Source organism: Lissotriton helveticus, chromosome 1_1, assembly GCF_964261635.1.
Source record: "Lissotriton helveticus chromosome 1_1, aLisHel1.1, whole genome shotgun sequence".
NCBI lineage: Eukaryota > Metazoa > Chordata > Amphibia > Caudata > Salamandridae > Lissotriton > Lissotriton helveticus.
The window spans coordinates 540,947,810-540,961,993 of record NC_136057.1 but is presented as its reverse complement, the minus strand read 5'-3'; positions in this window follow the sequence as shown (position 1 = coordinate 540,961,993).

Here is a 14,184-nt window from a genome sequence, read left to right as displayed (position 1 = left end):
TTTTCCTCATGTACTAGTACCTGTTTTAGCTTTAAAAAAATGTAAACTGTTAAATTGCATAACTTTTATGATGTAATGTAGGAATGTATCTTGATTAGTATGCTTTTATGATCATATTTGTTGCATTAATTAAAGCTGATTTTGATTTGATTTGATTTAACTGGTTTGAGGATTTCGAGCTCCAAAAAAAGCGAAGTAGTCCAAAGGTGAAAATCCTGTGATGGCAAAGGTGCCAAATGCATAACAGATGGGTGAGAGGGATTCTCTGTGCGAAACAATTGAATGTTCCTGCTCTGAGCTTTTCCTGCCTGTAAACAAAAAATCTCTTTTTGCATGATCGCCCCCATTTCAGCTGGGATGATTCTGTTAGTGTTTGGACTCTGTATACTAGGACCCTGCAAACCAAGCCCAAAAGCATGTGCTCTGACCCCATAAAACACGTCATATTGGTAAAATCCCTGATTGGCACATTTAACTTACCTATAAGTTCCTAGTGTATGGTACCCTATTTGTCCAGGGTCTGTACATTAATTGACACCAGTGGACTTATGCATCATCAATAAAGTAACCATGTAAAGCATGACTCTAGGCCTGTCACAGAGACCGAGCTAAACAGTTTTAAAATAGCCATTTCGATCTCACTTGTCAAAATCACCCTTTTTGTTATTTTAAATAGATGTAAGTCATTTATCAAGTAGGCCTTACCATCCCAATGGCAGGGTGCTCAGTATTTAAAAGTAGGACAAGTGTATTTAATCTTTTTACATATACTTACAGTGAAAAAGGCCCTAAACCTCTTTTCACTGTAGCAAAGCTGGTTGTGCCATATAACACACTGGGTTACTTTTTTTCAATCAATAAAGATAACTTGAGATTGGCATTAGCTAGACACATACTTCAAACACTAATTTTCCTAGTTGAACAAAATCAACTTAATGCTAAGTTCAAATATTTGACTATTTCAGAAACTGTGACTTTAGAAAGGCACTATTTTTCTGCCTAAAGCTCCCACCTGTCTCTTGACAGCCTGGTTGCCATCTTTCAAGGAGATGTGAAAGTCTCCCAGGAAAGGAAACACAAATGTCTTTGGCTGGGAGGACGGGTGCCCTTCTCCTGACAGGATGCCCTGGTGGATGTGTACAACAATTACACAAGCATCAAGCGGGCATCCCCTGTCAGAGGCAAATGTAAGTCACACCTTGGATTACCGTTTCCAGTTTCCAGGTAGTCAGGATGGCAGCAATCCCAGTGGATATTTTTAGGAGGAAGCTTACCTAAATACTAAAACCAGAAGGAACTGTCCCTCAAATGAAATCGAAAGGGACGCATTGGACCCTTAGAAGGATTTGGAACTAACAACACTGGAGTTAGAAGTGGATGACAGAAGCCCCATGGAAAAACAATCACATAAACAGAAGATAAAAACCAACCAAAAAGACCATTTGAATCAATCTTAATGTATAGCACAAAGAATACACCAGAGGCAGATGAAATGAGGGCTCGATATGCTCAAAGGCAACGGCAGATCAGAGTGCAAGAAGGGGGTGAAAACTAACCATTGGACGAACAACAATGATAGCATTAATATCTCCATGCAAGATGACAACTGGGACGGCCTATCGTGGAAAAACAAGAATTTCCATGTCAAATTCTGACAGGACGGAGGTGATTAGGGGTTGTAACGCACAAGCTGGGAAACAGAAGTAAGCAGAGCCCAGATCAAACCTTCTCAGGGGAACACAAATTGAGAATGCTTAGCCAGGGCAATAAATGTGCACCCCTGATGCAGAACTGGGTGCACCACAATGGAGTAAGGAACTAAAAATATGTTTCTGGAATGTCAGAGGGGTGTCGGGGAATAAGTATACAAAGAAAGATTTAGAAGATCTAAAAGCATACATTGTGACATGTCTACAGGAGACATAGAGGCTGGAGGATGATCCACTCCAAGATTATTTTAATTTTAGTGTCCCAACCAGACTCTCTACATGTAGCAACCACAAAAGTGGTGGTGTATTGACCCAAATAAAAACTAACTGGGCCACTAATGTCTCCCAAATCTGAGCTGGTAATGGAGATGCCATCTTTGTTAAAATCACTGCGATTAAATCCTTCAATAGAACAATGTCGAGCTCCATCATAGTTGGTAACATATACATCCAACCTGCAGTGATTAAGATGCGGGATTCCGTCAGAATCTAATTGGAGCAGATGAAGACTAGCAAGGAAGAGCATGTGGATGCTATGTATTTAATAGGTGAAGATTTCAATTCAAACCTACTGGGGTGAAACAGCTCAGAAGATTGGAAAGAGAGAGAGAATACCTCCAGGAACAGCCCCCCAAACATCTCAATTGGACCACAAAAAGATGTGTTTGGTGCTTTACTTACAAACAACTTTGAAGCCCTTGGCTTCCTGTGTGTGAACGGTAGGATCAAGAGTGATTCCTCAGTTGTCTATACTCATGTATTTATTTATAGACTACCCACCCTAGACTATGCCTGTATCTCTATAGATCATTTTCACCATATCCATGATAATGGGATCAGTGAAATACTCATTGAAGGCGAATGTTTGAGATTGTAATCATTAGTGAACTCTCTTTTTGATGCAATAACAGAGTGATTGCAATATTTTATATAGTCTGGCAAGCTGTATGGAACATGCAAGGCAACTTTGAGTGCTATAATGGGACTAGTGCAATTCCCCCAGATTGCTCATTATAGAGAGGATACGTTTATTGGCCATCCTCTGTAAAATGTGGCCCTTAATCCCTGAGGAGTGCAGTAACCTTCCATTGATGACCCAAATATGATAGAGGAGGGAGGAACTGGGGTAGGACTTAGGGGGCTATGTGAACAGCTTAATAGGACTTGGGCCGGGGCTCAGAGGGGCGATGTGTAGTATTTACTGGAGGTCATAAAACGGGGGAGGCAGAGGGATATGCTAGGTCCAGACTACTATTTTAATTGTAGACCTACAAAAATCCAAAATCTCGGATAAAGAACCTAGCAGGAAAAATGATTTTCGCTCAGTTTTAGGACATGCTTCATCATAGGGGCCATCTCAACCCGCTGCGGGTTGAGGCGTGCTACGACTTGCGGGATTACGTAGGAGCAATGTTTATGAGGAAGTATGTGTGGTGCAGTGGTGTATATGGAGTAGAGTAAGTTAAAATTATCTAACTAGTGGGCGAAATAACTTTATTCTGGCTCCTAGTTCATATGTTAAAAAATGGGGTGGGTCTGTAGGATGCCTTGTTTCAATGAGTCAGGGGTTCCTCGTGGACATCAACATGTTTCGAGCTTCCCCAATGCTCTTCTTCAGGAAAAACACAGAGACCAGCCTTGGCGGATTTGAAAGCTTCTTTCAGTCAGAAAGGATTGGATCCATTGGAGTGCAGCTTCAGATATTCCTTCATTGTTCAGACACTGTAGCAAGGTGGCGTGGGCTACAGTGTCGAATGCTGCACTCAGGTCCAATAGGATGAGGGCCATGGTGTGACCCTCATCCACCCCCTGACGTAGGGTCTCCACCGCCGTTAGGAGTGCAGACTCCGTTGAATGGCGGGGACGGAAGCCGAATTGGGTATCGTGTAGTAAGGCAGCCTTTTCCACGAAGTCCATCAATTGCATATTGACCGTTTTCTCGGCTACTTTAGCCAAGTAAGGTAAAAGTGAGATTGGACGGAGGTTCTCTAGTTTCTCAAAACTGATAGTGGGTTTCTTCCTTAGCGGTAGAACCACCGCCTTTTTTCAATCTTTGGGTACGGTCTTGGTGCTAAAAGATATGTCTAATAGATGTCTGATGTATGGTTCCAATACCACCAGACTATCTGTCAGACGTTTTGGTGTGGTGGGGTCCCGTGGAGAGCCCGACCTCACAGATCTGCAGATTTTTATGAGATCTTCTGGGGGCGGGGTAACAAAGATGGTCAGTCTGTGTCTATCCCCCCAATCCCTTGTGGTTTCCACGAATTCTGTCCCATTTATGGGTTGAGTAGGAAATGCCAAATAGATTTTAGATATTTTTTCTGCAAAGAAGTCAGCGATCTTGTCGCACGATTCAGACGAACAATCGTCTGGGATGGTTGCAGATTTTCCGCTCGAAAGAGTTTTGTAAAGAGAAAACAGCTCTTTCACTGAGTTACCAGCTTCACTGATTCTGAGCGTATAAAAAGCTGTTTTGGTCTTTCTGATTAGGTTATGGTAAAGTCGCCTCTCAGACAGGTAGGCGTTTCTGGTTTCTTTGGAGAAGGTCCTTTGCCATTCTCTTTCGGCTCTCTTCAGTGCCGTTTTCAGGGCTCTTAATTCGTCGTTAAACCATGGGGCAGTTTTTTGTACACGGCCACCAGATTTGGTTTTTAGAAGAGGAGCTGTACAATCTAGTGCCTCCTGGATGCGTTTGCAGAGATTAATATTGGCCGTGTCAGCATCATCCCCCCCGGGGCTCCCCCCTTTGGTCAGTGCCTCGCAGAATTTAGGCTGGGAGAAGGTATTCCATTTTCGCCTGAGGTGGTACAGTGGTGTTGGCTGCGGGGGTCTGCTTCCAGGGATTCGTATAGAAAAAGGGACTAGATGATAATCCGACCAGGGGATGGGTATAGGTGTCATGGCTTCTACTTCCCCCCAGTTGACAAAGATGGGATCTAATAGGTGACCCAACTGATGAGTTGGGCCGTTAACAATTTGATTCATTTGGAGGGCTCCTAATGCCTGACTGAAATTCTTGCTAACACTGTCTAAGGGGTTGTTAAGATGTAAATTAAGGTCTCCAAGAACCAAAAATGTATCTGTGCACAGTGCGGTCTCTATAATGCCATCAACCAGACTCTCCTCAAACTTGGCTGTGGGGCCTGGGGGTCTATAGATTAGCACGCCCTTTAGCGTGTAGCTGTTGTTCACTATAATAGTGAAACTCCCTGCTTCACTGTCCAGGATGGGAGAACAGTCTAATTGGCATCGCAAGCTTTCTCGGACTACAATTGCAATGCCCCATCCTCTGCCTGTGGGTCTGTCCTGTCTATGTATTGCGTATCCTGCTGGAAGTGCCTCAAGGGCATCAGATGTGGAGTCATTATCTAACCATGTCTCTGTTAGAAACACGAGATCCCACTGTTTTTCAGTGAGTAGATCGTAAAGGTCTAACTTGTGTTTCCGTAACGATCGTACATTAAGCAGTCCACAGTGCAAAGTGTAGTCCATGCTGGGCGTATTCTTACCAAGGTCATAGGAGAAGTGACAGTGTTCGCAGCCTATGTTATCCTCCACTCGTAGATTATGCTTGCAGGACTCATTAATGTCACAGCGTAAGGTGAGTAATTCCTGCTTGCTCCACCGTATGTGGTCATTTTGAGGGGCATGGAATATGGCCCTGGACCGCGTACGATCGCGGACGGGCGCAGACGGGCTTGCCTTAGGCGCGCCTTCGGCGCGCAAATGGCGCTCCCACTGTGCTCGTCCGCTGCGCGTCCGGGGAGGGCACATTGATATGGGGGCGGAGGGAGTGGCCTCTAAAGTGGGTGTGGCTTAAGGGTCAAGCGCGCGGTGGCGGCAGCGCGGTTCCCCAGCTGCAGCAGTGCTAAAATCCGCTGTGCTAGTGTTTTCTCCAGCAGCAAACAGGTCAGAAAGTGCTCAGAGTTAGTGCAAGGTGTTTTTAAAATACACAGAATACAAAATACACCATTTTTAAAATCGCGAGCAGAATCTCCCGGCTTCCGCCTCAGGAGTGCTTCAAGTTACTGACAGCATCTCCTCCTTTGCCCTTATCATAGTGTTCCAGTGCCTTGTGTCTAGGTTGGCATTTTACAAATCCCTTACACGCAGAGAGCCAGCAGACAATGAGGAAAGTGCTCCCCACAAGTAGAACATTTGACCGAGTGAACTAAACGGGAAACGTCCTTTCAGACGAAGCCTGAATCAGGCTGTGCCATCACAGTGCCAGCAATAGAACAAGTGCGGCATTAGCATGCATTCGTTCAGCATGCAAGTTGTTACAACGACATGCATTTAAGGGGGGCGCATTGGTGAAATGGTGTTGGATTTAAAGTCCAACACATTCCCTACTGTTGGCCAGACTGGGGTTGGAATAGTAAATTTCAACTATTTTAACATCCGGCATCCCCGTAACGCAAGTCGTTAAAATGACTTGCGTGCTGAACAAAAGCGTACTCAAGACCCCTTCGTTCAAAAGACGGCGTTCTGAATGCATGCGTCCTAAACGCATGCTGAATACCATCATACACGCTTACAAGTGTTTGTAGTAGGTAACAAGTTACTCTTTGGCATGCTAATATTTACAGCATATCTAACACGTGCATTGCAGGTTACCTGCAACCACAACAGCGGGTCCACAGCCATCGTCCTACTCGACCTAAGTGCCGCCTTCGACACTGTCAATCATAACATCCTACTTCACCAGCTTAACAAAATAGGAGTGTCAGGCACAGCACTCATTTGGCTGAGGTCTTTCCTTACGGATAGATCCTTCCAGGTCTTTGAAAGGGACTTCACCTCAGCCAGTAAACCCCTCACTTGTGGAGTGCCTCAGGGCTCCTCCCTGAGCCCTACCCTTTTTAATGTCTACCTACGCCCCCTAGCTGATGTCGTCCGCCCATTCGGGGTGAAAATTGTCACCTACGCGGACGACACGCAGCTAGTGGTAGCACTGGACCCCCCCCTGAACTCTCATCACAGATTACATATCTGCCTTGAAGCCGTCGCTGCTTGGATGTCTAGCTCTTGTCTCAAACTTAACGGGGACAAAACAGAGATAATGCTCCTTGGAAATAACATCTCGAAATCCATCAATCCCATCTGGCCTCTCTGCTTAGGAAGCCCCCCGCAACCCAAGGAGCAAATCAAGAGCTTAGGCATCTGGCTCGACCACACTCTAACCTTCAACTACCAAGCCACCAAGCTTGCTGCCACCTGCTTCGGGCTGATGAGACTTCTCCGCAAAATCCTCCCCCTCCTTCCGTTCCATTCAAGACGGATTATGGTTCAAGGCCTGATCCTCTCCCGTCTCGATTGTGGAAACGCCCTATATCTGGGGGCCCCACAATCTACACTTAACAGACTCCAGGTCATTCAAAACTGTGCGGCAAGAATCCTCCTGGATATCCCCCGCCGAACTTCAGTCAGAGCCAGACTGAAGGATCTTCACTGGCTCCCGGTGAGATCCAGAATTGAATTTAAGAGCATGTGCATCGCACACCGATCCTACTGGGGTACAGGCCCCTCTATTAACTCCCCCCTGATGAAAGCCTATCTACCCTCCCGCCCACTCAGGTCTACAACCTCCCACCTCGCCTCAGTACCACGCATTAGGAAGGCCAGATGTGGAGGCCGCTCGCTTTCTTACAACCTGGCTAGGATCTGGAACTCCCTTCCCCTCCCTATCAGATCAGAACCTAACCTTCTCACCTTCCGTAAACTATTAAAAACTTGGCTCTTCAGCAAAATTCCAATCTAACTTTTCACTCAGCTTCTCTTACTCCAGCCTCTCCAGCCCAACTCACTCTTTTCTATAGCGCTGGGACGCCCCTGGGTAGCCAACGCGCTTTACAAATCATCAATTCAATTCAATTCAACAGCTCTTAACAAGAAAAGTTAAAGGAACTAAGGGGATGGGGCTTAGTTGAAGGTGTGAAACGGTGGTTTACTAAATTGAACATTGCAACCTTACGTTGAAAAGTATTAAAAGTTGCCTTGAAGTTCAATGCCCTAATAAAGGAAACAATTAAATAAAAACTTACAGCATCTTTATAATGTACGTCACGGGGTTACATCTTCTCGCATAGTATAACATATCTTCGGGCAGACTCAAAATCTTGATGCTCCTGTATCGATCATAGTACAAGTGCTTACTCTAACACTATTTAATTTAGCAATCTTGGAATGATACATGGCTGAGCCGGTCCTGCAGGAATATGAACTTTGCCAAAGACAAGGTGTCCAGTGGCCACATATGAGTAGCAGATTCACTTAGGACAAGCTTTTCCCAAAATATGATGCATTGTGGAACTTTTGACACTGTAAACATGGCCTTAAGAACCCAGCATGTCTAATGATGTTTGATACATTTTCACCAGTGGCTGAAAGTACCAGACGACATGGAGCCACTTGGGAGCTCTGGAGATGGTCCCATAATGGTCACTAGGGTAGAATCATTAACTCACTGAGCCACAATAATAGTCTATAGTAATAGTCTATAGGACCTACTTTAATGTATTTATTCCTATCTCGCACTTGGGCAGTTCAATCTGATACACCAACTGCTATGGAGGACTTGTTTGCCAACCTGATTTTGCACACTGGGACTTCAAACCCCATAATTTTAGTAGGGGAACACAAACTACAAATTCCAGAATGCAAACTCATGCTGGCCGGAAATTCAGGGTTGGCTAAGAGTGGCCATTGGACAGAATTGTAAGGCAGGCAGTGTCACTACTCACCTTCTCTGTAGAGTTCCAAGCCATCATTTATTTTCTGAGTGCTGGTTTTCCCACTGGTGGGCTGTGGTGTCCTGTGAAGGAAAAGAGGCTGGAGGATACAGACAGCGGACCCTGAACATCACAGGGTGCCTGTGCAGAGGCAGAAGTGGAAGTGATTGATGAGACTCCTGTCAGCCCTCAGGAGTCACTGACCTCCTGAAGTGGGCATATCATGCACAATCACTCAATGAGAAGTTGCCTGTATACTCACAATTAGGGGCGTTTTCAGTGAACTGTCTATTGAGGTAATAGATTTTTAAATATTATCAGATGAGCAGACCAAAGTTGCGGACTTTGGAAGTGGGAAACCAGGCTCGGCGTCGGCTCAAAATGTTGTTGTTCTGGACATAGTCACATCAGGGCAACAGGACCCCCCACCCCACAACATAAGCATGCATCCCGCAAATAACACACTAGACACCAGTGTTAGATTGGGAAAACTGCTGCAGGTTTATTACATACAACGTTATGTAATCATAGTGGGTTATCTTCCGGGCGATCCAAGGGCAGGCTGCATTCTCGCCACCTGCCCGCCTGCTGAGCCAGGCAGCACCATGGCGAACCACCTATGTGCTGCCCCTTATGGTAATGATTATACTCACGCCCCTTGCGGGGCGTAGCTAGGCAAACCCCCGGTTGCACAGGCCCACAACCACCCGAAGGACTACTGGGGCGCCGACACGGATTCCCGGAACCTCCCCTGAGGCCCCAGGTCTTAGGCTCTGGCACCCCTATGTGCCCGCTGAGGTACAGTGCTGCACCTCTCTGCTTCCGGATCGCCCTGTAACTCCGCCTGCAACGAGAATTAAAACATTAAAGCGTTCAAACTGTCCCCCCCAAGCTGACACACAGGGTGAGAGGTTGGGAGGGAAAATGTGTGTCCCCGCTGGCGAGGCCGCCACCACGACGCGTCCGGTGCGGCAAAGAGGCATGGAAAATGGCGAGAGGGACTTAAGTACCGCTCGCCTTGCCTGCCGCACCGTACGTGCCACACAACCCCTCCTACGCTCCCTTTGGGACTCCTCCTGCCCCGAGGAGGAGAGGGTGCTTGAAGGGGGTGGGGGAAGCCCACTGTGACTAGGAGGCCGCCCTCCTAATGGCCACTGCGTGGCCTCGGGCCGCCGCATAGTCACATCAGGGCAACAGGACCCCCACCCCACAACATAAGCATGCATCCTGCAAATAACACACTAGACACCAGTGTTAGATTGGGAAAACTGCTGCAGGTTTATTACATACAACGTTAAGTAATCATAGTGGGTTATCTTCCGGGTGATCCAAGGGCAGGCTGCATTCTCGCCACCTGCCCGCCTGCTGAGCCAGGCAGCGCCGTGGCGAACCACCTATGTGCTGCCCCTTATGGTAATGATTATACTCACGCCCCTTGCGGGGCGTAGCTAGGCAAACCCCCGGTTGCACAGGCCCACAACCGCCCGAAGGACTACTGGGGCGCCGACACGGATTCCCGGAACCTCCCCTGAGGCCCCAGGTCTTAGGCTCTGGCACCCCTGTGTGCCCGCTGAGGTACAGTGCTGCACCTCTCTGCTTCCGGATCACCCTGTAACTCCGCCACAGCCCGGCCGGCGGCTACCATCGCTGCCCGGGCCCCCCACTACTTAGCTTCCTTCCTACCTGCAACCTCTTAGCTGAAGTGCTACATGCCTGTCTAGGAAAAAAGGTACACCCTACCGTTGAGAGGTGGACCCCGCCACCACGTGGTAGCCCTAGAATCAACCCATGCCTGCGAGTCCCGGAGCCCTTGCTCGGTGAACTTACCCAAGGCATTGTTGACTCGTCACTAAGCCTCTCTACTGCTTCACAGGATTAATCACCCTGCGTAGGATGATCTCCAGCCATCCTACCTCACATTGAATCAGGGCCCCTACTTGCACCTCAATTGCCGTACAAAAGACAGTCTTTTACAGCACATGGCCTGCACCAGATGCCTGGACACAACACATGTGTAAAAGGGAACGCTTTACACTTATGTCACAGGGCATGCCTGCGTCCATGCAGACTCCCACTGCTTACTGACAGACAGCCCAAATATTGCCCAGTGCATAACAAATTGCCCGGTACAACTGATGTTTCAAACGAAATATCCAAAATCGTACAGTAGCGACCTGCTAAGTTCAGATGCACCAGTTGACTACGATGTCCAACTACCCAGGGGTGTAACCTGCATGTCCCACAAAGGAAAAGGACCTGACACCTGTGGAGGCCTGGGGGACCCAGACCCTCGCACACTGCCCCCAGCATGCTATGACCTTACACCGGATGGAAGTAGGTAGACCCCATAACAGTAAGGGGTTCTCCAGTACGGTTCATGCATCTGAGACATAGAACAACCATTAGAATCCCTGCTCCCCTTCGTAATCCTTATGGAAACTCTGCCATGAGACAGGGCCAAAATTGCCTCCCCGCTACAGAAGCCAAGCTTATTAGCTGGTCACGAGGACTAGTTTGCCCACAATGCATTCTTGAAGGAGATGGGTGTGGCACATCCTGCGAACCTCCAGCGCCAGATGCCGGAGAGTAGCGCCGTGCAACTAAGACCAAGAATCACATGATAAGACTGATGATGTCATTGCACTTTGGAGTGTGTGATTTAGCGTCACTTCCAACTCTACCCATTCTAATTCTTGTCGTAGGCACCTTCCTCCTCCCAAGCCTTCCATACTGACCTCGACATTTTTCGCTTCAAGGACACCTCCCCCTAACGTACAGGCCCTCTTTATCTGATCGAAGACCTGTAATATATAACTTCAATTAACCTTTACTATGGAAGTGTCCTCCCTGTGTGTGCTAGTGGCAGGGGGTCTGCCCTGTATGAAGTGTACTCGTGCTACCTGTGGTAGGAACTCTCTTGTAGCATGTAAGCGTCACTTATCTCTATGCACACTGAAAGCACCTCAAGTGCCACCTTTTACAGACGTAACGTGGGTTCTTGTGTAATGGGAGTGCTCTTAGATAGTGACAAGCACACGTTGCAATTCTATTGTACCACACACACTGCTTGGTACCCCTTGCCACATGTTTGGTTCCATTGCATGCACGAGTGCCACCCATGCCCATGCACATGCGTTCTAGTGTTAGCGTGTCCCCCATAAGATGTGGCAAATACCTCTCATGTACTTAGTATGCATCTGAACTAGCACCCGTCACCTGTCCTCCTGTAATGCACAGTCAGCTACCTCTTGTAGTATTTGCTCTGCGACTAGAAGTCCACGACCATGATGCAGGGAACCGCTAGTTACCCAGCACGCGCTGGGTGCCTCGCAAATACTTGTTCACTTTAGCCATGCTGCACAACATCAAGGCTTCGGGATGCAGTGCAGGATTGCTAACAAACCATTGCCAAACCAGTCGGTGCCGGGGGCCAGGCCTGGTGGCATAGCACGTGCTAGTTGAGGCTTGGGGCTCACCGGGAACGAGATAAAGGCGAGACAGCGTGCAGGGTGAAGGAGTGCAGGGACATCTCCCGCTGGGGGAGTGACGCTGGAGCGCTGGCAATGCCTCGCGCAATGGGGTGTGTGTAGCCTGCCACCTACCCCGGGCAAGGGGGGGGGCGCGCCGGGGCACACGCGGGATCTGGACAGTGCAAGGTTATGGAAAGGCGGCATATGTGCACCGGTGGTTGCTAAAGGACAACACTTGAGGTAAACGCCCGACGGCAGGTGTAGATATGGATTGGCAGAGCAAAATTGTAACAATACAACCTTTGACGTGAATTACTAGGGAATGCCAGCCCTGCTCAGTAATGAACGGACCCATATATTATGCCACCATGTAACAACTTGACTGAAAATTAGCACCTATAGGGACACTGATTCCACACTATCGACGCCTACGTGATTCTGTTCTGACAGACGCAGCACTTCCTTGTTTTGATAGAATGTTAGAGGATGTCCAATAGTGACGTTCCAGATGGCCCTCTGAATGCGCATAAGCAGGTGTCCGTACACCTACAAGTACACTGTGTGCACATCACTATGCGCCTTACACGGCCCGAGCAGCTATTCACAAGTCTGCTGTGCACCACAATGTCTGTTCCCTGCAACTCTTCTGCACAAGCCACTCATTCAAATGCCCTCAGGCCACAGCATGCCGGGATTGGTGGATCGTCCATTGCCCACAAACTTGCACTCAGTCACATGTAAACCTCGGATACGCAGTGGACGGCTTGCTCTAGTAGACGGCCCCTAAAGGTGGACCCGCGGTCCCCTATACAGTTATCCACATCATACAATGTCTGCGCGCTGCTGACCTGAGGTACTGCACATTACCTGAAAACCAGCCAACATTTGTGTGTGCATAACGCCACACCATGCGGACAGCATTTGCTTGGCTGGTGAAACACACATGTCCTAGAAACGGGAACCCGGCACGTGTACATACTGATCACCTCATACATTGTTGGCTTACTGTTCGTCTGGACTAGCACGAATCTCTTAACCTGGGCACTCCGTTGCATGTACACATAATTGCCCCATCATACAGTTCTAGCTTGCTGCTTGCCTGATGTATTACACCTCTTGCACGGGGGCACCCAGTTACCCGTACCCCGTAGCGGCATCATGCAGTGAACACTAGCTGTTGGCCTGGTGTACCGCACACCTCACATGCAGGTACTCCACTCGTATACATACTGAGTATAACATCTTATCCTACATGCAGGCACTCAGTCATCTGTCCCTACTGAGTATATCATGCAGTGTCGGCTTACTGCTAGCCAGGCTGCCTCTCACGTACTGCAGCCCTTCTAAGTCAGGTGTACACAAACCCTAATGGCAGCATAGCTTGTGTAAATTGAAACGCTTCCGCTCACCTCCTCTCCTACGCAACTGTAGACGTTTCTGTCAATAGCGAATTATGTGGGCCAAAGTCAATGTAATGCGACTGATACTCTGAAAAGCGCTCTGACACCTAAGGACAAAGTTTGCGCTATATAAAACACCTTTAAATAAGCACAGCTACAACTCCTGACCCGCTGCATGAGGGAAGCATTAAACATGGCTTGTAAAGATTGCACAACTGGTTCTTCTATGCAGCGCTCTGACACCCAGGGTAATGTTCGCGCCAGATCTTGGTACGAGTGTGTAACCTACACAAGCCACTCATCTCTTGTAACACTGCTTGTAGTCTGTTCACTTGTAAATTTCACCTCCTGTGACATGACTGTTCCTATTGTGAAGCGCCCTGACGCCATCATGTAAATACCAAGCTATGAGAAACGCATACATAAGTGTATAAGTGAAGCGGCTGAACGGAGCTAGTACTGTATACCGGAGGCAACAAAATTAGATACCATGTCTGTACTTCCAGCCGTGGCTGCACCAAGCTGTCATGAATTCGTGAAAAGCCAGGTCGGAAACCATGCAGCACGGAAGGCCACACCTCCTCAGGGAGACCCCTCCTCCGCATCCACCCCCGCAGGACCACACCACACGGCCCATCCAAAGGCCCGGGACACAGTGCAGGGGCAGAAGTCGCACCGAAGGTGAGCGCCGGGGACACCCGTGCTGCGCAGCATGGCTCCGTACCACGGCCGGTATGGAGCAACTGGAATAGCCCCGGTCCGTGGCACGAGTGGCCTGCCCGGACGGAGGCCTAAGGAGGGGGTGAGCAAGGGACCCCTGAAACCGCCAGGTCGAGCGCCCCACAGACTTACTGAATAGTGCGATAGCATC